Source organism: Ambystoma mexicanum, chromosome 4p (assembly GCF_040938575.1).
Source record: "Ambystoma mexicanum isolate Mex_15411 chromosome 4p, UKY_AmexF1_1, whole genome shotgun sequence".
Classification (NCBI taxonomy): domain Eukaryota; kingdom Metazoa; phylum Chordata; class Amphibia; order Caudata; family Ambystomatidae; genus Ambystoma; species Ambystoma mexicanum.
In genome coordinates this window covers 209,466,326-209,491,833 of record NC_090927.1, presented here as the reverse complement: position 1 = coordinate 209,491,833, position 25,508 = coordinate 209,466,326, and the positions used below count along the sequence as shown (strand labels likewise).

At 43.2% G+C, this 25,508-nt stretch overlaps 1 protein-coding gene across 3 annotated transcripts in view; it reads left to right on the top strand.

Annotated features, from left to right (window-relative positions):
* RP1L1 (RP1 like 1) overlaps positions 1 to 25,508 on the top strand; it is a 283,312-nt gene that overhangs the window by 95,257 nt on the left and 162,547 nt on the right. For 2 of the 3 annotated variants that reach the window (XM_069605720.1, XM_069605721.1), the window contains exon 2: positions 8,779 to 8,918. The gene's annotated coding sequence lies outside the window, so the exon portion shown is untranslated. Of the gene's footprint in view, positions 1 to 8,778; positions 8,919 to 10,699; positions 10,799 to 25,508 lie in introns of all 3 variants that reach the window. The other variant, XM_069605722.1, reaches the window with a different exon arrangement.

Below are 25,508 nucleotides of genomic sequence, written 5' to 3'. Positions count from 1 at the left end.
CAAATTAGAGCTACATTTCTTTGTTCTAAAAAGTGAATATTTAGAGTTTGGCTGAACCATTTTTTAAAAGCTTGTGGCATTCACCAGCTCCAGGTAAAGGCTGTGTGTGTGCCATAAAATAACCAAAATCAAAGTGTGTAATTTTGAGAGGTGAACTTAGAAAACAGATTTCTTTGGGTGTATTGTAAACTCACCACAAAAAACACCAATGTACTAACATTATTTTTTCCACATGAAAACACTCATGAAAGTTCATGAGTATTTAGAATTAGCCAGATCCTGCGATTGCCAAATCTGGTTTGCTTTCATGAATGAGGTCAAAGGTTAGAGAGGAAAACATTTTCTTGTTATCTTATATAACTGTAGTAGCTACGGTGACACTATGATGGATATAATATGGATTCTAGATATATCCAATTTGCAACTACTAAGTAGGTTATAATAACCACCTACAGACACCATATCACGTGATTCTTTGATCCATTTGCGATGCCACATTGCGAAGGCTGCCAGAGCGCTGGTCGACAGTGAAGTATAGCAAATGGATATATTATGTAGCAGGAGAAAGATGGCTTTTCGAGACTGCGCCAAAAAAATTGTACCACAAAATCTTGATTAATTTGCATAAATCAATTTTATTCACTGTATAGTGCCCTTGCGCTGACACGTGTTTCGGCTGATAACAGCCTTTTTTCCAGTATATATATTGTACACATTCAATCTTAATGTTATATTGTTAAGCACATCGGAATATTCGTGCGCGTGTAACATTCTCTTGCAGCATTTTCATTCAACCTGCTGTAAGCGCGACTGGTCTGATGCTGCAGTGAACTTAGAAATGCGCGTTCAGAAACCTGTTTCAAACTTGACTGTTTTACATGCTTTAAGGCATATTCCGTGAAAATAATATAGATACATTAAATTAGGGAAGAATTCCGTTGTAACAGATTACCGTGATTGTAATTCAAATTCTCATACGCGTTGGCTCTTAACACTCGGGAGCCCGGCGCCATTGCTGTAATTATGTTGTTCGGTTTCCGAATGCCAGGCTATCTCGTTGCAATGCGTCTCGTACTAGATAGTCTTTTTTCTATTTCCTAGTGCTTTGTTTTGGAAACGCCATCTTAAGGCATTGTAAAAGTGCAGGAAAATGTACATATTTTATTGTGCGATGGATCCGCAGTGAAATAGGTTCAAAATCAAGAATCATTGCTTAATAATTAAATCCAAAAGATAGTTGATTACAAAAGTAATAATTGACAGAGTGACTGCCCATACATTAGCACTATCTATGCGTAGCTTGCTAGGGACGCCCGCTTCTCTGGCTCTGAACAGTATGAATATTGTTGCAGTAACATGAGCATCCTGGTGCTCAGGCTAAAGACAGCTGTGCTTATGGTGATAATACTTACATCATGTTACTGTCATCAGATATATACGTAGGCACAGGGTGTGCACATTGACTGTAATAGAAACAGATTCAACAATAGAAAAGCAAGGGAATTCTCAACAATTTAAGTGAACATAAACTCTTATGATATATTGTTATCATTATTTTATTCAAGGTTAGGTTTATATTATACAATGTTGTGTTGTGCTTGTAGTTAAAGGAAGGATGCCATCTCATTATCAGAATTCAACCCTGTCACAGTGGCCTTTAAAAAACAAATAATTCTTGCTTCAGCTTGTCTCAATCTCATTAGTCTTTCGCCCCCTCTTTTGCCTTGAGAAATATGTTGCTATCCTATGAATCAGATGGCTGCTTTGTCTTCCATCTGGTGGTGTGTCTGCCAATGGTGAGCTAATGGGAACTTCAGGTCCTGGCTCCCAATTTTTGCCATGTGCTTGCGAATCCTTATGCGAAGCTCTGTCTTGGTACTGCCAATATATGTTTTGTAGCACTTGCAAACAATCCCATATACCACATATTTCATTCTACAGTTGATTTACTGTTTGATTTTAACGGTTCGTCCATTGATATCACGATACTCCTTGGATTGAACGTGTGCATATTTGCACATGGTGCAAATTCCGCATTTCCTGAATCCAATGTGATCTGCTTCAAGCCATGTTTTGTCTCTTTTTTCTTTCACATCCGGTAATAATGATGGACTCACAATCCTTCTGAAAGTGTCTGCTAGTTTGAATATCATTGTTGGTTTAGTTCCGATATAGTTCACAATATGTTCATCTAATCTGAGGAGGTACCAATGTTTCTGTAGGACTCTGCGCAAGACAAGATGATTCTGGCCGTATTTTGTAATAAATCCTACTTGCATTGCTTTGGTTTGACCTTCTTTTTTATTCAAAAGAGTTTCTGATTGTTTCTTTCCCTCTGTAACATTGTATGCTCTCTCTATGCTAGTTTTCGCATATCCCCGTTGTTTGAACCTGGTCTTCAAAAGAGTACATTCTTCCTCAAATTTGTCATTTTTCTGGCAATATCGTCTGGCCCTTGTGTATTCACCAATTGGGATGTTGTCTATGGTTGGTCTAAAATGACAGCTCTTAGCATGTAACGTGGAATGAACTTCCATTTCCTTTCTGTATGTCCATGTCTCCAAACTCTAACCTTCTGCATGGATTGTAAGGTCTAGGAAGTGGATCTGTGTCTTGCCGCATAGACCTGTAAATTCAATTCCAAACTCGTTGGTGTTCAATCGATTAGTGAATTCGTGAAATTCTTGTGTTGTTCCCTCCCAAAGGACATCGTCAATGTATCGTGTCCAAAGTCTGACCTTGTCTTTGTAGTCTGGGTCTTTATAGACAACATAGTCCTCAAACATGCCCATAAATTAGTTGGCCAGGGCTTGGGCGTCTCTGGTGCCCATGGCCACTCCCTTCGTCTGTTGGTATGTGCAGTCAATAAATGTGAAAATGTTGTGGTCCAAAGTTAATTGTAGCAGTTCCTTGATCATCTGTATTTGCTGATAATATGACGCTGAGTCTTCCTTAAAAGGATACTAGGATATATTATGTACTATAGATATATTTCATTTGCAATTTTAGAATTTTCAAAAAATTATAAAACAGTGTGTTTAAGTGGAGCTTGAATAAATTTCATTGAGTAATAAGAAGAGCATTTTATGTTTGGGTTTTATGATTTTTAGACAACTTCATAAAAAACTGTTTGTCTCTGGCTTAAAGCATAAAGCATTGTTGTTAGCTTATCAATGTAAAAAATTAATAGTAAATATGTCAGTTTTTCATTTAGGCCTGTGTTGTGGTATGATGAAGGGGAAGCTTGCCCTAAATTATTGTACGGGACAGAGTTGTTGGGAACATGGCTGCATGAATACTCAAATATAATTGAAGTGATTGGAGGAAAGTGTTAAGGGTTTCCCAACTGTATTCCTTTAGCAGCAATTCAATTTGAATAAGTCATTTGCTCGCTGCAGGCTAAAGTTAAACAGTGATTATTGTGTTTGTACAAAAGAATTAGGTTTCCGGCTGAGATGACATTATATCACCATTTACATGATAATATGTTTAGGACGAATGGTAAGTCTAAGTTCTTAAAGGAATTCCTTAAATATTGTGAATACATCCTGGAAGAAGTTGGAAGACTGCTGATCTCGAACATGATGTATTAGAGGTGAAAATGGCAATGCAGCATTAGGATTGGTCAAAGACAGTGGATAAGTTTCATGGGTACCCCTCTGTATCAAATCTCTCATTCGAGCACAAAAAAGGGGGCTCCCTTGCACAATATTTAATATGTTTTCCGAATCGACTTTTTAGAGAGATCTTTATGTGCTTCAGATGGAACCTCTTACGTACCAAGGAGGTCCTTCTGAGGTGCAGTTTGATAGAAGTTAAAGATGGAAACTGTCAATTCTATCGATCTGAAGATCGAGTTGAAACACTGAAGCATTTGTTAATTGAGTGTCCTGCATTGTCGATATTAAGAATGAGTTATAGTAAGAAATTGGACATGGATTTAAGATGTGTGGATAGTGATTTTATTTGGAGACAATGATGTAGTGCCAATTCCATCTCTACTGGTTTTGCTTTTGAGGTTTTGTTTTTAAGAACTTGGCATTCAATAAATTGGGGAATGGGGAGCTATCTGCAGGACCCTGTTCTTAAGCAGGTTTTTCCTCTTTTATATTTTAAATGATTTGGAACCTGAAACTCGGAATACATTATACTATAAAGTATCTTGCTGGCATGAGGATCTTGTAAATAGTATGAAAACAAATCTTGGAATATGACCTGGTGGGATTTTATACGTTTTGCACTGTTGCACTTTAATCGAAGTTACTGTACTTGGAGGTATCTGCTTTAATTGTTTTTTACTGACCCATGAATTTTAGAGATGTTCGGATGGTTGGTCTAAGCGAATATATTCGACTTTAACTTTTTTAAAGTTTTGTAGTGACAATATTTGACTTTTAACCATAAAGGTTTGAATTATATAAAGTGTTTTTAGAAAATAGTGTATTTTTATTTAAATGTTGTAAACCTGGGAGCTTAATTTAAGTGTAATCTAAGAAAGTAATTGAATTGTGTTTAATTTTGTGAAGGTTTGTATAAACCAAAGACAAATAAAAAATAGAAAAACAAATTGTGTAATTTCGAGAGGTGCACTCTGAAATCAGATTTCTTTTAGTCTAACACTGACTCAAACTCAGCACAAAAAACAACAATGTATTAACATTATTGTTTCCACATGAAAACATTCATGACAGTTCTTGTGTGTTTAGGATTAGCCAGATCCAGTGATTGCCAAATTTGGTTTGCTTTCATGAATGTGGTCAAAGGTTAGAGAGGAAACCAATTTCTTGTTTTCCTGTGGAACTTTAGTAGCTATTGCGACACTATGATGGATAAAATAGGGATTCTAGATATATCTAATTTGCAAATACTATGTAGGTTATAATCACAACCTGCAGACACCATATCACGTGACTTTTTGATCCATTTGCAATGCCACAATGGAAGTATAGCAAACGACGACAGCACATTGTCGGCTTGTGTATGTGAGCTTTGTGTGTGAGTGCACCTCCCCAAGGATGTCCTTTCACATAGACAATGCATGCAAGGTCCATGCTGGGAGTCACCATTATATGTATGCATGAGGATCTCCAAATGTCCCAGAATGATTTATTTGGCTTTTCTGTGCCTTCCTTTGGACCCTCATTGACTGTGCTTTTGTATACTGTTAGGCAATGATTCCATGCAGTGCTTAGTTACGGCTCTATTTATGTGGAAAATAGTAGATAGACCACACTATATTAGTAGCATGTGGTGATGTGTTTTTCAAAGACATCATTCAGTGCTTAATAAAACCTTCAACAATGTTAATTTAATGTTAATACTTTTTTCAAAAATTGAGTTTTTGTTTAGTCTTTTAATTTGGCCTAGCCAATGTCCTAAAACTAATTGTATAAAAAAGTGACTATTACTGGCATGGATAAGGTGTGGCAGCAGCCTCATGCAAGCGATTTTCACCAACCATTGCTGGCATAGATAGGTTGTGGCAGTAGTCTCTTGCAAGTGATATACACTGATTATTACCGGAATAGATAGGTTGTGCCAGGAGCCTCATGCATGTGATTTACACTGACCATTACCGGCATAGATAGGTTGTGACAGGCAGCAGTCGCATGCAAGTGATTTACACCGACCATTGCTGGCATAGATAGGTTATGTCAGGAGCCTCATCGAAATGGTATAAAGTGCTCCTTTGTAGAGTATTGTTGGTGACACAGCATTTACTGGGATGTTTCATCTGTTTTCCTAGAGAATCAACTGACTTTATATTGGATGGCTTGTTACCTCATTTTCATCATAAATTATGCTGCAAAATGTGTCATTTCAGAACGTTATTTTAAAACATTATCTCGGGGCAGGACGGTCCGGACCCCTTAATTATTAAGAAAATATTTAGGCCACTCAGAATTGTCTCCATGCATTTCTGCCAACAAATCATGTCATTTACTGGATATTTTTAATGTTTTCCTAGGAAAACAATTGTAAATTGTATAGTTTTTTTTATCCCATTTTTCTTAAAAATTGTAATGCAAAATGCATCATTTAGCACCCTAAGCCTCATTTCATTATTTTGGGCTCCCTCGCTACGCCCAGTCGCATGCCCTCATTTTAGGAAATATTTAGGGCGTCCACTGAAAACAATCACGATCCTTTGAGGGCTATCCCATGAATCATTTAGAATCTTGGTAGCCTTTCAGGAGCTATCCGCACCCCAGTGGCACCAAAAGCTGTCCCCGCTGCTGAAAGGCACCACCAGTCACAGTCAGCCAGAATCAAGAAGAGCGCACACACAAACACGCCAATTGCACAAACCACAAGACAAACGGCTATAAACAAAGAAACAATTCTACAGCAACAAAGGCAATTATAGCAAATCCAGAAAAGTCTTTCCCCATTCCTTGTCAGAATTGGGAAAAGAGGAAGTGCGCCAGCTTCTGTTGCGACTTATGGGGAACACACAAAACATGACCAATAGGACCAGAGAGAAAAAAAGCTACTCCTGACCACAATAAAACAGTCTACCATCTGGAATATTTCTTGATTAGCTAGATAGCAATACAATGTCAGTCAGGAACCACAAATTGAAGAAAGCAATTTAGACATCAAAACTCCATAAACATTTTCCCCCAGAGCCCTGTGCCTCCAGGATAAGGGTCATGCAAAGTAAGTACCAACGAAGCGGAGTGACTGAACAACAAAAAGCCCACGCCAAGAAAGTACAGTCCTGGTCAATGAAATCAAATTTGCCATAAATTGTAATAATATTCCATCGACCGAGGATCAATAGATTAAGAAACAGGTCTAGGATAAGAGAAATCTAATCATAGCTAATGTGGGAAAACCAGAATTGAGGGATCGTTGTAGGAAAAAATTAATAAAGTAAGGGCAGCTTTCAAGGTAATATCGAACCAGGTATGATCAGAGCTTAGAAATGTAAGATGGTGCACCAGATTAAAATAAAGCAATGCGTCACTGTGAAAAACTGTGTAGGCATGGTCTCTGGGAGCGGAAACCAACCACATTTACTGTAGCTTAACACCGAGTTGAGGGAGAAAGGCTATTGCTGGAGACCGGCAAGGGACCCTGAGAGCACAAAATACAACTAAGATGCAAGGAAATATATGCCGGAGTTGATGGACAAACATCGAATTTCTCAACCAAAACATTCTCTCTGTCCTCCTTTCCAACCCCTTCCTAAGCACCACCTCTGGCGTGAAATGAAATGAAACTGAAATGACTGGTAACCCTGTGAGAGGATTAATGCTAGTGCACCCAGCAGGTGTTCAAAGTTGAGGGCAACAACAGAACATTATGTCCTTAATGAGATCAGTCATAGTAGACAATAACTAAACGTTTTAATCATGCAATTGTTTGTAATTAACAACAGCTATTGAGTAAGCATAGTAGAAACTATATTCAGTAGAAGATTCCATTAATCGATCATGTGTTATCTTCCACTATATCTAAGACCAGGCTCAGTGACCAGCAATTACTAACTGTTGGTCCTGGTAGGAGTAGAAGGGCCTGAGAGTATTGGAAGCAACGCTGTGCTGTCAGTGGCCCCGTAGACACTTTCTCTCAGGTTCCCCAGAATTCCCCCAAACCGCTGTACTAGACTGCCACATAAATAAAAGCAAGGGCAAACTGAGGACTTAGGAGAAACTGTATCCCCATGTAACAGTAAACAAAAATGAGCAAGCATCAATATTCACAACAGTCTCAGAGATGCAAAATTCCTTCTCGATTAATGACCAGACAGCTTGTAAGAAATAGCACACAGATGGGCCATCGTGCCAGTGTCTAGGAAGACTGTCACAACAACACGGGAGGTTGAGACAAGTCTCCAAGGATCCTAAAGGGAACGAGGAGGGGTTCGAGGAGAGCAAGCTTGCTCTCAACTCAAGCGAAAAGAAGACAATCCACAAGATCACACAATAACTCGGTTATATAAAACAACACCTGTGAAATCAAGCACAGCGCATCCTGCCGACACAACCTCTTTTACTGGCTCCACCATCATTGTCCTAGAAGCAAACATTTACACACAGCCATCTTGCAATGGTGAACAGCTTGGTGGCATGCTGTAATACATACATGGAGCATGTATAGCACACTCCAAGAATCTGACACCAAAGACAGACAAACACTTGCCATAGGCCCAGGATCAGAGCTCCGAGTCTACAGGCCCCCGACCCAGCCACTGACACTAGTTGAAGGATTCCCAGACAAAACTTCCCACTCCAAACACCTGGTGCAAGGAAAGCACCCAATACATTGACACCAGGATAATCAACATCACTATAGCTGACCAGTGGGATACTGAGACATCCCCCTTTAAGAGCAGTGGGAGAGCCTTTGGGTTGGATATTTCTGGATTTGAGAGGGTTGGAATCACAGCAGGGTGACCCAAACATGTGACTATTTGGGTCTAATCCAAGAACATGAGGTTTTAATTCCCATTCTCGAATCTCTGACAGCAGAGCGATATCTGTCATGCAAAATACATGCCCTTATACAGAGAAGGTTTGCAAGTTGCAACAACATTTTGGAATGTAAGTCATCTGTTCACTATTATCCTGCTGAAAAAGGAAAGTTACATCTTCCTTCTCGGCCCTCACTGGCTCTTGATGCACAATCAGTGGCGTGGCGAACCAGGCGGCTTGCTGTGTATTTTCAATCAAAACCTCATGTGTCTGTAAAGAGATCTAGCCGCACATGAAGTTATTACAAGGAATTGTGTCTGTACGATGCATGTTGTAGCCATGTCTTTTGTTCCTACAGGAGGTGATGCCTTCACGCTTTGGAGTTGGGCGCCATACATCCGCCATCCTCCGAGTTCCATCTGTGTCCCGTGGCACCATGGACAAGCTGTGGGAGTGCTGGTGATGAGCAAGGTATCACAACTTGGCGCAAAGTCTAAGGTAAGTTGTCTGCTTCTATGTGGTGAGTTTTGTGTGTTCACTCACATGGACTGTGTTTGTTTTGTATGTGTAATACTGCACTGCCATACTTGTATCATGTTCCAGTGCATTGCCCTATCATGCATGTAACTGTGATGACTATTGCTCCCATTTTGGAGTTCAGTGAACCACCAGGCCACCTGCTGCTGGGGATTACAAATGTGTACCATTGACAAGGAGGTGGGTAACCAAGGTGTAAATGTGTGGTACTTTTTTTCCCTGGGTGGTTGGGTTAAAATAACGTTGCTTTTTGGTTTGGACTATTAGATGGTGTTTTAACGCCACCTATAAGCTGAAACTATTGTGTTGGAGTATAGGTAGGAGAGAGATGGTATATGAGGAGGGATACACAGCTTGTGGGTGTTGTTTGGTTATTTACCCACCAATTGTTGCCCCATGGCCATGCTAATCCCTATTGCCATTCCTACCCACTACATTCCTCTCTCCGCCCTAAACACATCCTTCTGGGATTTCTTTGAACTCGTTTTATTAGGCCGTAACACCAAACCTTAGCATGCCAGTGCTTTTTCTAAGCTGTCTGCTGAGAGGTAATGACTAAATTGCAACTGTGAAAGGCTACTGGTGTAATAAAAATGTCTTAACCGAGTGTGTCTTTAGCCACTTGATCTATATCTCTTCCATGCACCGAGGCCCTGTTAAAAATAAGCAACAATAAAGCCATCAGTTTTGGCTGTCGGTATTAGACAGGCATTGCCGGGTACTGCTATCATATGCCCAGGTTTTTGATCCATTTTCCAGTTGTTGCCATCTTGTGGCTAGGTAGCACCATTATATTAGTGCCTGGTAAATGCCTATGCCGTGCCTAACCAAAAGTCCAAACTGTTGGCTTTGCCAATGCCTGTTATTATTGTCAATATTTGTTCTCTCTACATTTAAACAATGTACCCAGTTCACTTTACTGCCGTGTCTTTCTGCACTGTCATGTGTAATCTTGCCTTAAAGGTGTTGTCTTGGCAAGTTGAAAAGGCGATAAATGCATGAATTATACATTTTCAATGTAGCCCTTTCTAGATTCGCAGAATGGTATAATTGTTTTTATAATGTGCAGATGCATAGGCAGGGTAGGGCCTGAGCGGGTAAGGCCCACCTAAAATCTGTAAATTCCCACTCAGGAACTGAGTGGGCATTTACAGATGTCAGTGTCGCTGGTCACCCAGTACTTATGACATTCCTCTATACAAAATTACCATACACACAGGCTTTGCCGCATACGTGACAAGACACATAGGCTTTGCCGCATACGGGACAAGACTCACGAACATTTCTCGACAATGTGAATTTTTGTTTTTCCACACGGCAGAGATCCTAATGTTAAACAGTGACGTCATAGGCATTATTTAGGACATGGCGCAATACACAAATTTCCCCTCTCCAAGTTATCTCACAGTAAGTCGTCATCATGACGCGACCGCATTGTTGACATCTGTGATGTCATTCACTTTCCAACGTGATGACGTTACACCAATGACGCATACATTAGCCACCATCTTGACAGCCACAATCACAGCGCTTGTCCGGATCGGCTCTATCGACTTCCACACTTCGACTGAGACACCAGTAAGTACTCTGGTCCTATCTCATCACGTAATGGGAGGCTTTGACAGTGGGGATGGCACCCTCTTTCCAACGGCCACTCTAATACTTACCTAACACCCTTAGTCAGAGTCTGCTCTTACACTAGTAATTTATATAACACTAACACATGGCGCGATTTTTTCAAGGTGCCGCTGACGAGACTTGGAGCGCACATTTGTCCCATTGAAGTCCATTATACACTGCTTTCAATTGAAGCACGGATTAACAGCTTGGACATTGATAAAGTAAGTCTCTACCCACTCCTAACAACTCCGATAAGTTAGTAGGCAGCGCACTTTGCTGACACTACTTTTTATACAGGATTCTATTTTTTCCACAACAGGGGATTCTCACAACCTCTCCATTTGGAGCTACATTGTTGAGTATTTCCCCTTTACCCTTTTACAAGGATTACACAGCATGCTTTGTTTTTTTGACAACATTGGTATATACCAATTTTTTCGTTTAGGCTACAATTTATGTAAAGAACTACTTGTTTAACTAGGCCCTTTGGCACCAAACATCCGTTAAACATGTATTAGAGATTAATTTGACTGTGAGAACACTTGAACATGTATTTATGGTTTCTAGTAGCACTGAGTTGTTGTAAGGACAAAATCCCCCATCATGTTTACACAGGGGGAAGTTTGTCTTTGACACTATGAGTTGTTCAAAACTGAATTTTGATACATTTGTTTTGCATTTCTTTAGAATTCTTTGACCACTGAATGAACTATTACAGCCTCTGATGAAGAGAAATTATCTCGAAACGCGTTGGGCATATTCATATGAAAAATAAATCATCTTTGAGAACAAATTTACTTTGAAGTTGGACCTAAATCATTTGGTTTTAATGCCAATGATCCTAAATATCATGTACTTGTAAAGAATGTAATCTGATTACTATATTTACATTGAATTTCCCTCAGGATATACAGATTTATTGAGCTTTTCTTAGCCACAAATAGAGTGCAGGGGACGGGAGTTCCCTAAGTGGGAACTTATCTTGTCCTTATTTGTATGTACAACCCATATGCCAGGGTTGTTAACTTTCTCCCCTGCACCTTGAAATACCCTAAATACAGCTCTCTTTTCTCCGAAGAGAGTCCAATAATTCTAATTATTTCAATAGTTAATTAAGAGTGCCAGGTGTTCACCTTCTAGTTTGTCATATTGTGTACACTGGCATAGTACCGGCATATAGTGGGAAAAGGCAATATGAAAATGAATAGTAAAATACTACTCTCCATTATTGGTAATTTGGCATCTAATGGATTTGTTTAATGTCTTGCCCTACAAAACCTATTGTAAATTGTGTGGCTTTTTGCCTAATTTGTCACAGAAAGTATCACTTCTGCTCATTTGGCTGGGGGCAGAACAATTCCCTCTGCGGAATCCCCTTGGGGTGGGCCAACTACATTAGCTTCAAGCCCCACTAGTTAGACAACCCTGGCTACGCTCTCATGTAGTGCATTGTATAGTTTGTTATGGCAGTGTCTTCTGTGTATTTTGCTGTCTGTCGATGCTTAGTGTGTGTTCGGCGTATATTCGTAATCCTCTACAACTACTGTTTGCATGTTCCATGAACATGTGGTGCCATTTGCCAATGAAACTTCACTGCTGCTACTAAGTAGCGGTGTCTGCGCACATGCACGGAACTGCACACGGATTACCCGGCTCAGCTCGCGTCCCTCACTTTGCTTATTTATGGGTGGCTTCTGCACCCATATCAGGGGAGCCGAGCTTGCAGGCACTGCTAGCTTTGAGGGACTGCTGCTCCTTGATTCCCTTTAAGGGGAGACCCCTCTACTTCTTCTGTTGGTTCTTCTGAGGAAGATCTATCTCTACGTTAGTTCCTAAATGGCCAGTGTCTTGCCAGGGTCCCCTGTGACTGTTTAAGCTGTAAAGTGTTGTGTAGTTTCCCATACGCCAATAGTCCCATTCGCATTCTATTTTTTCATATCCTACGTTTTTCCCAAATACAGGCTAACCTTTTTGCCTACCTTTGCAATTACGCTAATCATAGTGAAGCTAGTTTGCTTGTGAATTGACATTGCACGCGTAAATGCTCCTGATGAAGCCGTCTCTGTTGGCAGCGAAACACATGTCGAGCAAATTGTAAAGAAGAATTTGACTCTTTGAAAGAATACAAAATATCCTGAAAAGTACTGAGAGATCAGAGTAATTTTTTTCCAATAACAATTAAAGCAGCAGCTAGTGAGAGGCAACCAATGTTCAGTTTACATTTTTGTGAATGAATCCCATGACTGCATTGTGCTTTGTAATGACACATTATAGTAAAGAAATGTCTACATTGTAGGTTAACAGTTTCACTTCCAGGTTAGTCTTTTTGTTAGTCAGTGTAATTGCTTGCGTGGGGTTTAGCACCCATCATGGAGGGCAGGGAGGCATCACTCTTACTTGCATCACTACCGATAAAGTAGCTCGCTATAGTCCTCATCTTGCATTGAAAACGAATGAGCTGTTCCAAAGCAGGCACATTGCTATATATGAAACCGTATTTCCAAACATTTTTAAAGTTAGGGGCCCCATGTATTTTCGCACATCACTGTCCAGCCACTGACTTCTCTTCACCCAATACTTTGCAATCCATCCAGTGTGAAAATGTCACATGATTTACATGGAGAAAGCAGCAGGGCCTAATCCAAAAAAGGAGGTCCAGGGCTATGAAAATGAGTACAGGCTGATGTCTAGAATATTTGGTCAGAGGAATTCAAACACGAGTAAGACTTCAGAGGAAATGGGGCTTGGAAATCTGGAAAGCAATGGGAACTGTGCACAATAGAAGACCAATAATAACAAGCATTAGCAAAGCCAACTGGTCTGGCTTTGCAAGTTCAGTAGGTAAGCCTTTTTAGTTTGGGCTCATATGTCTCGGCACATTACACCTAGAGAGGCGAAACTATTGGCATGAGCGTGTAGGTGGAGTAGAGGTGGATATGAGGAGGGATACATAGCCTTCATGTGATATAGGAAATAGAATGGCCCTGTTGAGGTTAGGGCGCTCCCAGCCTAAGCGAGATGAGGCTTGTCTATGATGAAGCATCTAACACACAATGGGCCTCATTACGACTCAGGCGGTAAGGGTTTTACGGCGGTGTAAACAGCGCCGACCCTTACCGCCTGAGTACGAGGTCCCTTAGCGCCATGGCGGACTTAACACCTGCTTTTAGCAGGTGTTAAAATCCATGGCGCTAAGGGACCATGGAGTTAATTACGCCACCGTAATTTACGGTGGCGTAATTAACGCCTTCCCCACTCCCATTATGCCCTATGGGGCAAAAATGGGAATGGGGAAGGGTAAATGGGGATTGGGGACTTACCGCCCCGCCAAGGTCGGAATGGGGCGGTAAGTCCGCCAACCACCATGGCGTAAACGTAGTTTACGCCATGGTGGTAAAGTCACGGCCCAGGCGGTAACTTACCGCCTGGGTCGTAATGAATGTGACAAAGTGCCGTTGCAGATTCTATTGGAGTCTTTGTTCTAGTTTTTCTTTGCATTGATTCCTTTGCTGGTATCTAGTTCCATGGCATCTCTAGGTGGCCCGTGCAGTGCTGCTTTGCTTTCCATTGTGGGCCTTGATACCATGTATTGGGCTTACTGAAGATACCATGCCGAGATGGTGCAATGCATTAGCTTTGAGGTCCCATGGACTTCTTCATCAGACGGTGTCCACAGACCAAAACGGGCAACAAAAGAACACAGTGCTGGACATTCCTTTTACATCGCAAACATCTCTGCATTAAACTCTTATTGACTGCCAGACAGGTATGTGTCGAATACAGTCCTCGGGCACTCACCTTATCTAAAGAGCAATGCATAAGGAATAAGGACAGACAGGCAGCAAGGCAATGTGCAATTCTAGCAGCGCTGGGAAGTTTGCATTTGAAGCAGGCACAAGTTACTCACATAACAATGTGACAATATGTACGGCAATGTAGGGCAATCTTGAAATGCAAAATTTAAAAAGCATGACCTGCCAGGAGGCTGTGTTTTCAGTGACCTCATGCAGAATCACAACATTCTACTGATGCTTCCAACTTTACGATGTGTGTCTGACAGCCACATCCATGTAATCACCCGCAGTAAATGAAATGCGAAATTAGGCTTCAGAATGGTACTCAGGGAGGCTAGCTCAGGGGCAACGTGCTCACCTTGGAAGCAAAGGATCCCCGGGTCCGCGCTTAGAAACCTCTGGGTATTAAGCTGTTATAAATAACCAATTACAAATTTAGTTGGGCCAGTGTGTACACTAAAACATGAATTGTGTCCATGCTTTGCAGTGTGTATGCAACATGCAGTGTGCGGTTGCTTATGGTTACTAGCTTCTATACAAAGTGACCAATATCAAAATACATTGCCAATGTTTTAAAATCGTAGTGGCCCTTGGTATCTTGGTACTCTTACATGCTTACAAAAGTGTGAATATAATGTGTGCTTTGACCCCAAAGATTGGCATTGCCTGAATCATGTGTCATCCACAGCCATTCCATTAAGTCTCTGAACTGTAGTGTCTCACAGCTGTTGGTGGTCACTTTGTCATCTGACACTGTTGACCTGGTTGCCTTGATGGTCCCACATTCAAAGTTGTCCATTGTGTGTCAGAAGCACGGGTGATGCCAGGTCTGGAAAAGATCCAGGGCTATGCTAATGTCAGGACTGTCGTGGCTCGGGGCTAGCTCGCCTTTCGGTTGTAGCCCCTGAACTTCTATCCGGGGCTATAAACAAAAGATCCGGGGCTACACTAATGTCAGGACTGTCGGGGCTCGGGGCTACCTAGCCTTCCGGTTGTAGCCCCTGAGCTTCTATCTGTAGCTACAACCAGCCCTCCCATAGCAGCACCTCTGGTCAGCCATCTGGTTTTCAGACTGTGGATCTTCAAGTATTTCAAATTTTTGGGGCTTGCAGATCTGCTTTTTACCTTACCAACCATACCATCATTGAAGTCCCAGAATGCAAAGAAAAAACACGACTGGACCAACTACGTATGAGTCAATGGCATATAACTTCCAAGCTGTGATGTCGTCCTCCCGTTTAGTAGTTACAGGGTTAACCGAGAAGCGACTACTTCTCTTGGGTGTGTCATCATAATCATTCATGCGGGATTGGCCCTTCGATGTGTCTTATAATGTCACAGTTCTTCCCAGCCCTCACAGGGCTGTGGAGCATCCAGCCAGGCAGCCGCAGGGATGCTGACAGCTTACGCATCGAGAAGTAAGCCAATAAGATGCAAGCCCACCCACCGGTTCCGCACACGCGAGGCTGCACGTGGCATATGGGGCTGCACTTTAAATATAATGACCAGGCCAGGAGTCTGATAGCATCATTGGAGTATTTCTAGCTGCACTGGGCATACGACTGCTGGACCTGCGCATGCGGGTTATACCTCAAGATGATGGGAACAACTCCCAGATAGGGCCACGCCTCATATGCTGAGGTACTCACACATGTGCAAAATAATTTCGCGTTTTACTACCATTTGCTACCATGTTACACCATCTGGAGGACAAAGGCTCTGCAGCCTGTCCACTCACTCAGAGAGAATTTACATGGAGATGCCCACCAAACGATGGTAGTACCAGGCCATACAATAACAGGGGGCAAATGGAGTGAGTATCTGGGCAAATAATGGCAGAATCTGGCAAAGGTTTTGCAAATGCCCATCTAATGACTATACAAGAGCCACAACTGTTTTCTATGTCAATGTTTGTTTTGTCCTGTGGGGGCTTTACAAGTAGACTCATTGTGAAACAGGGATACGCAGAACATTTTCCTACCACATACTGTCCACGCCTCTTCACGCACAACCATTAGCAAACATGATATGACATTTTATTTATATAGCGCCTATACACATTGTGTTTCAAAGCGCTTCAAGGCAAGTGAGGGAACAAGGGAAAATACAACCACATTCTTACAGGCTATGAACAGTAAGGATGTGAAATTAACTATCATAAACGGCCTGACGACATTTCAGATAGTGGAAGAGCTAAGATATAGATAAGGAAGGGAGGGGGAGAGTGGGAAGGACATGGAAACAGACAGGCGACTACCGTACTAGGCCTGACGACATTTCTGGTAGAGCCGGAGAAAACAAAAGGTGAGGGCAAAGGGTGCAGAAAGGGAGGGGAGAAACAAAACAAGTGACTATCAGAGTAGGCCTGATGACATTTCATATAGTGCTGGAGGGGGGGGGACAAGTAAAAAGGAGGGGAGAGGAGACAGACAAGGTTGCTACCATACTAGGTCCAGGAAGGTCCAACATCTCTTCCTATAGAGTAAGTGCATAGAAGAAAGTAAGGGGAGGAGGGCAGGGGAGAGGAGGAGAGAACAGAGAGTAAGCAGTCAAAAAGAGTGGAGAAGCAAGAGGAGAGAGCGAATACAATTGCAGAAGTCATTAGTAACACATAATGTTGCAAGCCTGGATACAAGATGAAGATGGGAACAGCATGATTCAGGGCCACCATGAGTACAAGATGCAAAGGAAGTCCAGCATGAGAGATGAGAAAGGATGACGCACCGTGAATCAATGAAGTACATATAAGTCAAATTCAGCATTGGCCACAAGACAGGGATGGTGAAACCAGAATGTATCGGGACAGACTCTTGCAGAAGTAGGCTGGAGAGGGTCCAGGGGGGAGCAGGGTAGAAGAATCAAGCAAAACAGGCAACACCTGTTTGTGAGAAGGGTGGGGGGCACAAAGGAACATCATAATTATAAGGGGGGAGAAGGTTGTTTGCCCCCCAACTCTCCAGCTTTCCTGGTACATCATTTTGTCCCCTCATTTGCCATGGGCCCCTTTCCTTTAGATGTTATACCCCCCCCCCAACATTTTCGGCAAAGTTACTCCACTGCATGCAAAGCAAATAAAGCAAGTGCAGCTGTGCTGTGTGAAATGGCACATGTGCAAATTGCACCGTTATTTCGGAGTGTAATGCGCAGTGCACATGCGCAAGTTCCGAAAAAGCTCTGTGAATCATGCTCTGTGAAAATGCGGTTTCTCTTTAATTGAACAGTCAGACTGCTCCGCTCTCTTGGGGCGCTGCAACTGGAGGGTGTTGCATGGCCGTGAAGCGGTCTTGAAGGTTTGCACGTTGGCTGGAGCTGCTAAGCTTTTCTATCTGGAGATCTTCTTTCTAAGAATAAATACGCGTTCGCTGAAGCACTGTGACCTCTGACCTTCCACTAAGACAGCACGTGTAACAGGGCTCACAGTCATGCCCTGACGAGAGCCCCGTGCAGGCCACTGTGTGTCCAGGGGAGCACACAAGCTGACAGCATGGGTGGCGCCCGGCTTGAGATTGGTAGAGCTGAGGCCCTCCCACTTTTGATTGATTGATTGATATTTTATTTATATCGCGGGGTTTCAGAGCGCGACAAGGCAAAGGGAGGGGAACAGGGGAGAACAAAACAGCGATCTTACTCGGCCCAGTGACAACGAGAACGCGCAAGTGCATATTGATGCAGCAGTCATCAATATGCTGTGAGGCTTTAAAAGTAAGTAAATACACTGCTCTCCAAGGTGAGAAAATAGTATTTTACGGTGATTGCTGCCTCAGCAAACGTGCAGAGGACAAACGCCTACCAGGGGACGATACCAATAGACCCCCCCATGTGGAAGCTAAAGGCCTAACGTTTAGTTGGCCGATGCCCCCAATGATTAGCCTTCCTTTGTTTAACTAAATAGCCTGTGAGATGCAAAGGTGTAGACAGGGAGGGGCCTGAGAGGATCCAGAGGGAAACACATGGATGGTATGCATGTATATATATATATATACATGTATGCATGCATGCATGTGAAGGTGTGTGTAATTGCGTGTATGTATGTTTGTATGTGAGAGTGCATGGATATGAATAAATGCTGTGAATGGCATAAGCTGCATGCGTGTGTGCGCATGTTCCAGGCTCAGACTTGGGTGTAAAATTGTCTCGGGCACCAATGAAAACTGTGGGCCACAGTTGCAAATGGCTATTCCTTCCTTTAGTGACACTGTTTGAATAGTAACCAAGGGGGGGGGGGTTTGATAAAGTGTGATGCAAATCGTGCATTTTAAAGAATATTTATTCAGCAACACTGGTCAAAATGACTAGCCGCAAAGAGAAGTAACTCATCAAACTGGCCCACATTGGCCAAAAAAGTGGCCCACTTTGACCCAAAAAACTGACCCACACTAACATTTTACATTTATGGTTCAGGCATTGCCCTATAGGCCATTCTGAACCTGGAGCGTGCATTGGAGCATGAAGATTTTTTATTAGGGGCATGGCATGTTTTACTGGCATTTTTGGGCAAAGCCAGCTTGAGTGTTATTATGTGAAGGAGGGGTTGCAGTAAGGGAAGGGTACTGCAATGGGGCTGGCACAGTCCTACTTTGGCAATGAATGTTGTACTCGGATTAAGGATAAAGCCAGCTTTGTGAGAGTTCTTTCATGGGGAAGGGCATGCTTCCTTACTGTGGCATGGCATTGTTTTACTGGTGTTAAGGTCAAAGTCAACATTATAAATGTTCTTACATAGGCAAGGGATGGGGGTAGCTTTTGTGCATCCCGTAAGGCAATGTTTTCTTACTGTTGCATGACATTTTCTACTGGCATTAGGGGGCAAAAAGAACATGATGAGTGTTCTTATATGGGAGACTTGTTCAATGATAATGATTTGTTATTTGTATAGCGCTTTCGCCAAAGCACTGTACAGAGAAAACATTCATATAAAATGATCACCCAACCGAAGTTGGTACTCATTTATTGACCTCAGAAGGATGAAAGGCTGAGTGGGCCTTGCAGAGATTTGTACCTGTGACCTGCAGATCACACACAGATTGCAGCAGCAAGGGCTCAACCCGCTTTGTTATTGTACCAGCTAACCAGCAATAACATGTTTTCTTTCTGTGGCATGGCTTTTTGTTTAAGTGGCATGAAGGCAAAGCCAACAAGAGCATCCTCTTACGTGGGGCTTCGGCATATATGGGCAGAGCCAGTATGAACATATTGGCCCTCATTCCGAGGTTGGTGCTAGTCATGCGCTATTAGCGCCATAACTAGCACCATTACCGGTACCGTGTCTGCCCTGGTTCAATGGGGACTTACCGGTCTAGTCCACCTTTGCGGGACCGGTAAATCCCCATTGAAAATGTCAATCCCCATTCCCATTTGAGCCCCCATAGGGAATGGGAATGGGGAGGATGCTAATAACGGTACCGTTATTAGCTCTGAAGTCCCTTTGCGGGTCCCGTCCTTAACGCCTGCTAAAACTAGGCATTAAGGAAGGACCTGCAAAGGGACCTCAGAATAGGGTGCAAAGGGATTACCGGCACCGGTGTCATTACCTGTGCCCGGTATCCCTTTGCGCCCGGGTCGTAATGACCCCCATTGTGTTATAGTATCTTTACTGGCATCATGGACAAAGCATCATGAGTATTTTCTGATGTGGGAATACTGGCACATATAGAAGCACCAGAATGGACCTGTTTGGGCACAATCAAATGTGGTTTCACACTTGCAGTGTACTGGCATGCAGTGGGCAAAGGTATTATGAAAATGTGTTTGAAAATGCTCCTGTGCATTCTTGATGACTTGGCATGTAATGGACATTTTCATGTCTTACCCCACAAAGCTGATTGTGAACCGTGTGACTTTTGACCTAAGGCATCACAGACAGTGTACTGTAAAAGTCCCCATTTCAACCTCTTATTTAAACATTATTTAAGCATTTGTCTCTGGGAGAGAACTCCTCTGAACCCAGCTGGGTTGGTTCGCTCTCCCTCGCTACGCATGGCCGCCGCCTACAGATCCGGTTGGTGGCAGAACAAGCCCAGTTCCCTCTTTGTGCTCCCCTTAGGAGGGGCCCTACTACGTTAGCTCAAGGCCCCACTTGTTACACAATCCTTGATATGCCTCTGGTGAGTTGGGGGGTGAAGATGCATCTAATGGGCCAAAGGAAGTTACTCCATCTACTCATCCTACTGGGCTCCAAGTGGGGAATCAACAGCGAAATAGGTTTAATGACCCCACTCACTACCAGCTTTCAAAACTGCCATCCAGCTCCCCCAAAATGCTGTGGCTACCTCTGCCTCTGGCCAACAGGGAAACGTGTATCTGTGAAGTAAGCACTTTTATATATGAGTGCTGTTTCACTAGTGCAGTAAAGACCTCCAGCCCAGGACTGGTTTCCCAAACTGCAGGGAGTATTTTACAGTACACTCTGAGAGTATTTTAATGAACAGCTGGGTATAGTTATGCACAGGTGGGCTAAGGCACAGAATCATGGGACGTCAGATGATCACCCCCTTACCCATCCAACTTTCTAACTACCCCCCCTCCAAAAAACCAATAAGAAAAAATAAAACATCACTAACCATCTCTGAGCCACCTGGCCAGTATTTTGGTGCAAAGTCCAGTAGGTGCTCTGTTGGATGTAACAAAGGGGCTAGTCCGGAGTCCAAATGTCAGAGCCACATGACGCAGGACCTCTCCCAGGATGCATTCCCCCACCCCCAATCAGGATCTCCCCTACACAGCAATTAGCGGAGCCGCCCCTGCAGCTACCATATTGACAGGAGTCATTGGTGCCTTAAAAGACCTCCCTGCCTATAGGATTTACCAACCATTGTCCATGGCGTGCGTTACGGTTTCGGCTGTGAATACTGTATTGAAGGAGAGTGAAAGCAAAGACCTGTAGTCATTTCCAGGAAACAATGAGGAGAAGCACGAGTTGTGAGAAACGCAGGTTTATTACAGAGAATTAACAGCTGGGATCAGTCAGTCACCCGTGTACGACCGAAAAGCTGAGAACTCCCCACACCCACATTAGTCAGTAGTATTTAAAGACAAAAATCAAATGATTAGAATACATTTGCATATAATCTGAACATTATTTGTAACTACATTCTAAGCATCCAATTGGCTCCTACCTGTATAAAACCTATCCTAGTCAGCGCTATTCTAATGGGTTAGTGCATGTCTCTATTCTCAATGGTTAGAATTCCCCCGGTCCCATCGGTTAGTACAAACCATGCTAAATTTCCATGTGCATCCTGCAGCAGATGACCTAATCATGCATGGTCAGCAAAAAGAGCAAAAGCTGCCACTCCCGCAATAAACTAAATGCAAGGCCTATGTGATGAATCAGTCAGCACGGATTCCCCGGCGGTGACCTCCTTCCATGTGCCCAGGGGACTGTAGCAGCTACGTGATGGTGGCTATATGAGAGAGGATCCCATGGGAGGAGACCACTACCGGGTAGATTCATTAGATGAGGCGATTAACCCCCACCAATTCACCCCCCCCTTTCCCTTGAGGAAGACCCTCACTCTTTCTCAACTCTCATGCTGGACTTCCTTTGCATCTTGTACTCATGGTGGCCCTGAATCATGCTGTTCCCATCTTCATCTTGTATCCTGGCTTGCAACATTATGTGTTACTACTGACTTCTGCAATTGTATTCGCTCTCCACGCTTGCTTCTCCACTCTTTTTGACTGCTTACTCTCTTTTCTCTCCTCCTTTCCCTTCTCCCTTTTCCTATCTCCTCCCCTTTCTTCTATGCACTTACTCTATCAGAATTGTCCCTGGACCTAATAGGATAGCAACCTCGTCTGTTTCGTCCACCCTCCCATTACTGTTTATTTCCTCCCCACCACCCCTCCAGCACTATCTGAAATGTCGTCAGGCCTAGTATGATAGTCGCTTGTTTTGTTCCTCCCCTCCCTTTCTGCACCCCTCTCCCTCACCTTTTGTTTTTCTCCGGCTCTACCAGAAATGTCGTCAGGCCTAGTACGGTAGTCGCCTGTCTGTTTCCATTTCCTTCCCACTCTCCCCCTCCCTTCCTCATCTATGTCTTAGCTCTTGCACTATCTGAAATGTCGTCAGGCCGAGTACGATAGTTAATTTCACATCCTTACTGTTCATGGCCTGTAAGAATGTGGTTGTATTTTCCCTTGTTCCCTCCCTTGCCTTGAAGCGCTTTGAAACACATTGTGTATAGGCGCTATATAAATAAACAATCATATCATATCATATCATGGAAAATGTCACTCTAGGCGCCGGAAATTCTGACTGGGATTGTGAAACTAAGAGTTTACTGGACGTACCAAACTGTGTACATATTGGGAGTGTCAGTCTTGGAAATTACTGGGATAGTCCAGCCTGCTAGCAGCTTACTGGGAAAAGAAGGTACAACTAGGAGCTCACTGGGAATGCTAAACTCGGAGCAGGAACTTGCTGGCAATGTCATGATTGCTGGGAATGACATACTGGGAGCTTACTTGGAATGTAATGTTTACAAGAAATGTCATGCTTGAACTTGCTGGGAATCTGAAACTGAGAGCTTACTGGGAATGTCAATTTTACTAGGTATATTAAACTGGGAGCTTACTGAAAATTTCAAAATGGACGTTTACTTGGATTGTGAAATTTAGAGATTACTGGGAAAGCTAAACTGTGAGATATTGGGAATGTCAGAATGGAAAATTGTGATAGTCCAGTGCACTGGCAATGTACTGGGAGGGTAATGTAACATTTGGAGCTTTCTGAGAATACTAAACTGGGAACTCACTTGGAATGTCAAGTTTGTTTGTATTGTTAAACGGGGTGTGGGGGGTTGTTACTGCAAATTTTTAAATTGGGAGCATACTAGCAATGTCATCATGGCTGGGAGTGTCCCAATGGGAGCTCACTTGAAATGTAAAGTTTACTGGTATTGTCAAAATGGGGGCTTACTGGGAATTTCAAACTTGAAACTTGCTGGGAATCTGAAACTGAGTGTCTACTTGGAATGTCAAGACTTCAAGGAATATCAAATTGGGAGCTTACTGAACATTCAAAGTGGTAGATCTCTGGGAATTTGAAGCTGAGAGCTTACTGGGAATGGCCAACTGTGAGCTATTGGGAATGTCCGAATTGGAACCTATTGTTAGAGTCCAGTACACTGGCATTTTACTGGGAAGGGAATGTAAAACTAGGAGCTCTCTGAGAATACTAAACTGGGAGCTCACTGGGAACGTCAAGTTTACTTGTATTGTCAAACTGGGGCTTAATGGGAATTGTATAATTGGGAGCATACCCACAAAGTCATGAATGTTGGGAATTTCAAACTGGGAGCTTACTGGGAATGTCAAGTTTACCTGCATTGTCAAAATGGGGGCTTACTGGGAATTTCAAAATTGGGACTTGCTGGGAATCGGAAACTGAAAGCTCACTGGGATGCCAAGTTTCCTAGGAATTTGAAACTGGGAGCTTACTGGGAAAATCATGGTTGCTGGCAATGTCACACTAGGAGAGTACTGGAAATTAATCAAAAATCAGGTGGGTGGTTTCTCAAGGCATCTATAGAACCCCAGATGCATTATATGCATTGCGAAGGTCAAGTGACCCACATGGAAGGAGTGTGTTGGAGAGGCATGAATGTCCAATGCTATCCACCACAACTTTGCACTACAATAGGTCGCTTACACAGGTTTTGTGAATTTCACCTATCAGGCATCCATTTGACTTGCTCCTCTTAACAGAACACCCTTTTGCCTTGGTCGTGCGACTTACACTTGTTCTTATCATCACACATGGGGCCTCATTACAAGATGTGCTGAATGGGTTTAACGGTGCCGGTAATGGTGCCGACGCCGTTAAACCCACTGCACACGATTACGAGGTCCCCTCGCGGGACCCGCTCTGGATGTCTGGTTTTACCAGACCGGGTCCCGCGAGGGGCCAGGGAGCTAACAATGGGCCGGTCATAATCGGAGGAATTACCGGGCCCTCCGAACTCGGAATGGCCCGGTAATTCCCTATTCAGGGAACCCGGACCCAGACCCGAATTTGGAGGCAGCCATGGCGCCAATAGTGCCATGGCTACCCCCAAAGTCGTAATGAGGCCCATTGTGTATAAATGTAGTGTGATTTGCCAGGAAATTAATCAAACAATTAAGCCATGCATGTTCCTAGATCGTTATAGTTTGTTGCTTACTATTAAGCCGAACAGGACTTTTGGGGCAATTTAAAGAGGGGCACTGCGGGCGATGGTACCATCAGTGTTTGGAAGCGGCCTTGCGGCTATGGCAGCTACAATGGTGGGCATTATAATCAGACAAATAGCTGCAGTTGCATCCCCAATGCCAGTGAAGTTCCCTCACCGCCCGGCTTCAATACTGCAAGGGACACTAAAGTCCACTCCGTTCTACTAGGGCAAAGTGGCAATGCCGATGGCCTTCGTTTTTGATTCTGCCACTAGTATTGGGGCGATCAGCTTCACACACCCAGAAAATCTACCACGTTGAATGTTCAGTAAGCTCCCAATTTGATGCATCCCTGTGTTTTACTGTGTCATAACTCGATCAGTGCTACTTCCGGGGTGGAGCTCATATTTAAACCTGGTAGCTCTTAGAGTGAGTAACTTCACTGAAAAAGGGGGGAAAGGGTCATGGGGACATCCCGATGCAATGGGAACTCCTAGTGGCCCACGCCCCAGACCCAAAAGTCAACCTCAAGAGCCCAGACTCAGCTTCTCTCAGGCAGGAAGGAAGTGGTCACCTGAGGAAGTGATGCCAAGTACTGAGGTAGAAGCATGATAGCATGGGGCATGGTGAACAGAAGGCATCGGGGAGTAGACGGGCGGAAGAGGAGGCAGGCGAGGAGAGTCTTAGGCCCGGTGCTGCAGGAAGCCAAACCCATGGAATAGGATTCTGCTGCCGTAAGGGGGGTCCAAACCATTTGACTGTCCTCAATGTCCTGGGAGCTTTCCTTGATTTTAACATAAACTCGTTTTTCTCATTATCTACAAAACTACACGCGTTCCGTTATTTATTGTGGTGAAAGAGGTGGTTCAAGCCAGACACAAGGGGATACTGAAGGAAATGGCTAACAGGAAGTGATTTATTCTGAAAAGCAAGACTGAACAGATGTTGGTTGAGCTTTTGCAGAATTGGAGGTACTGGATGTGGA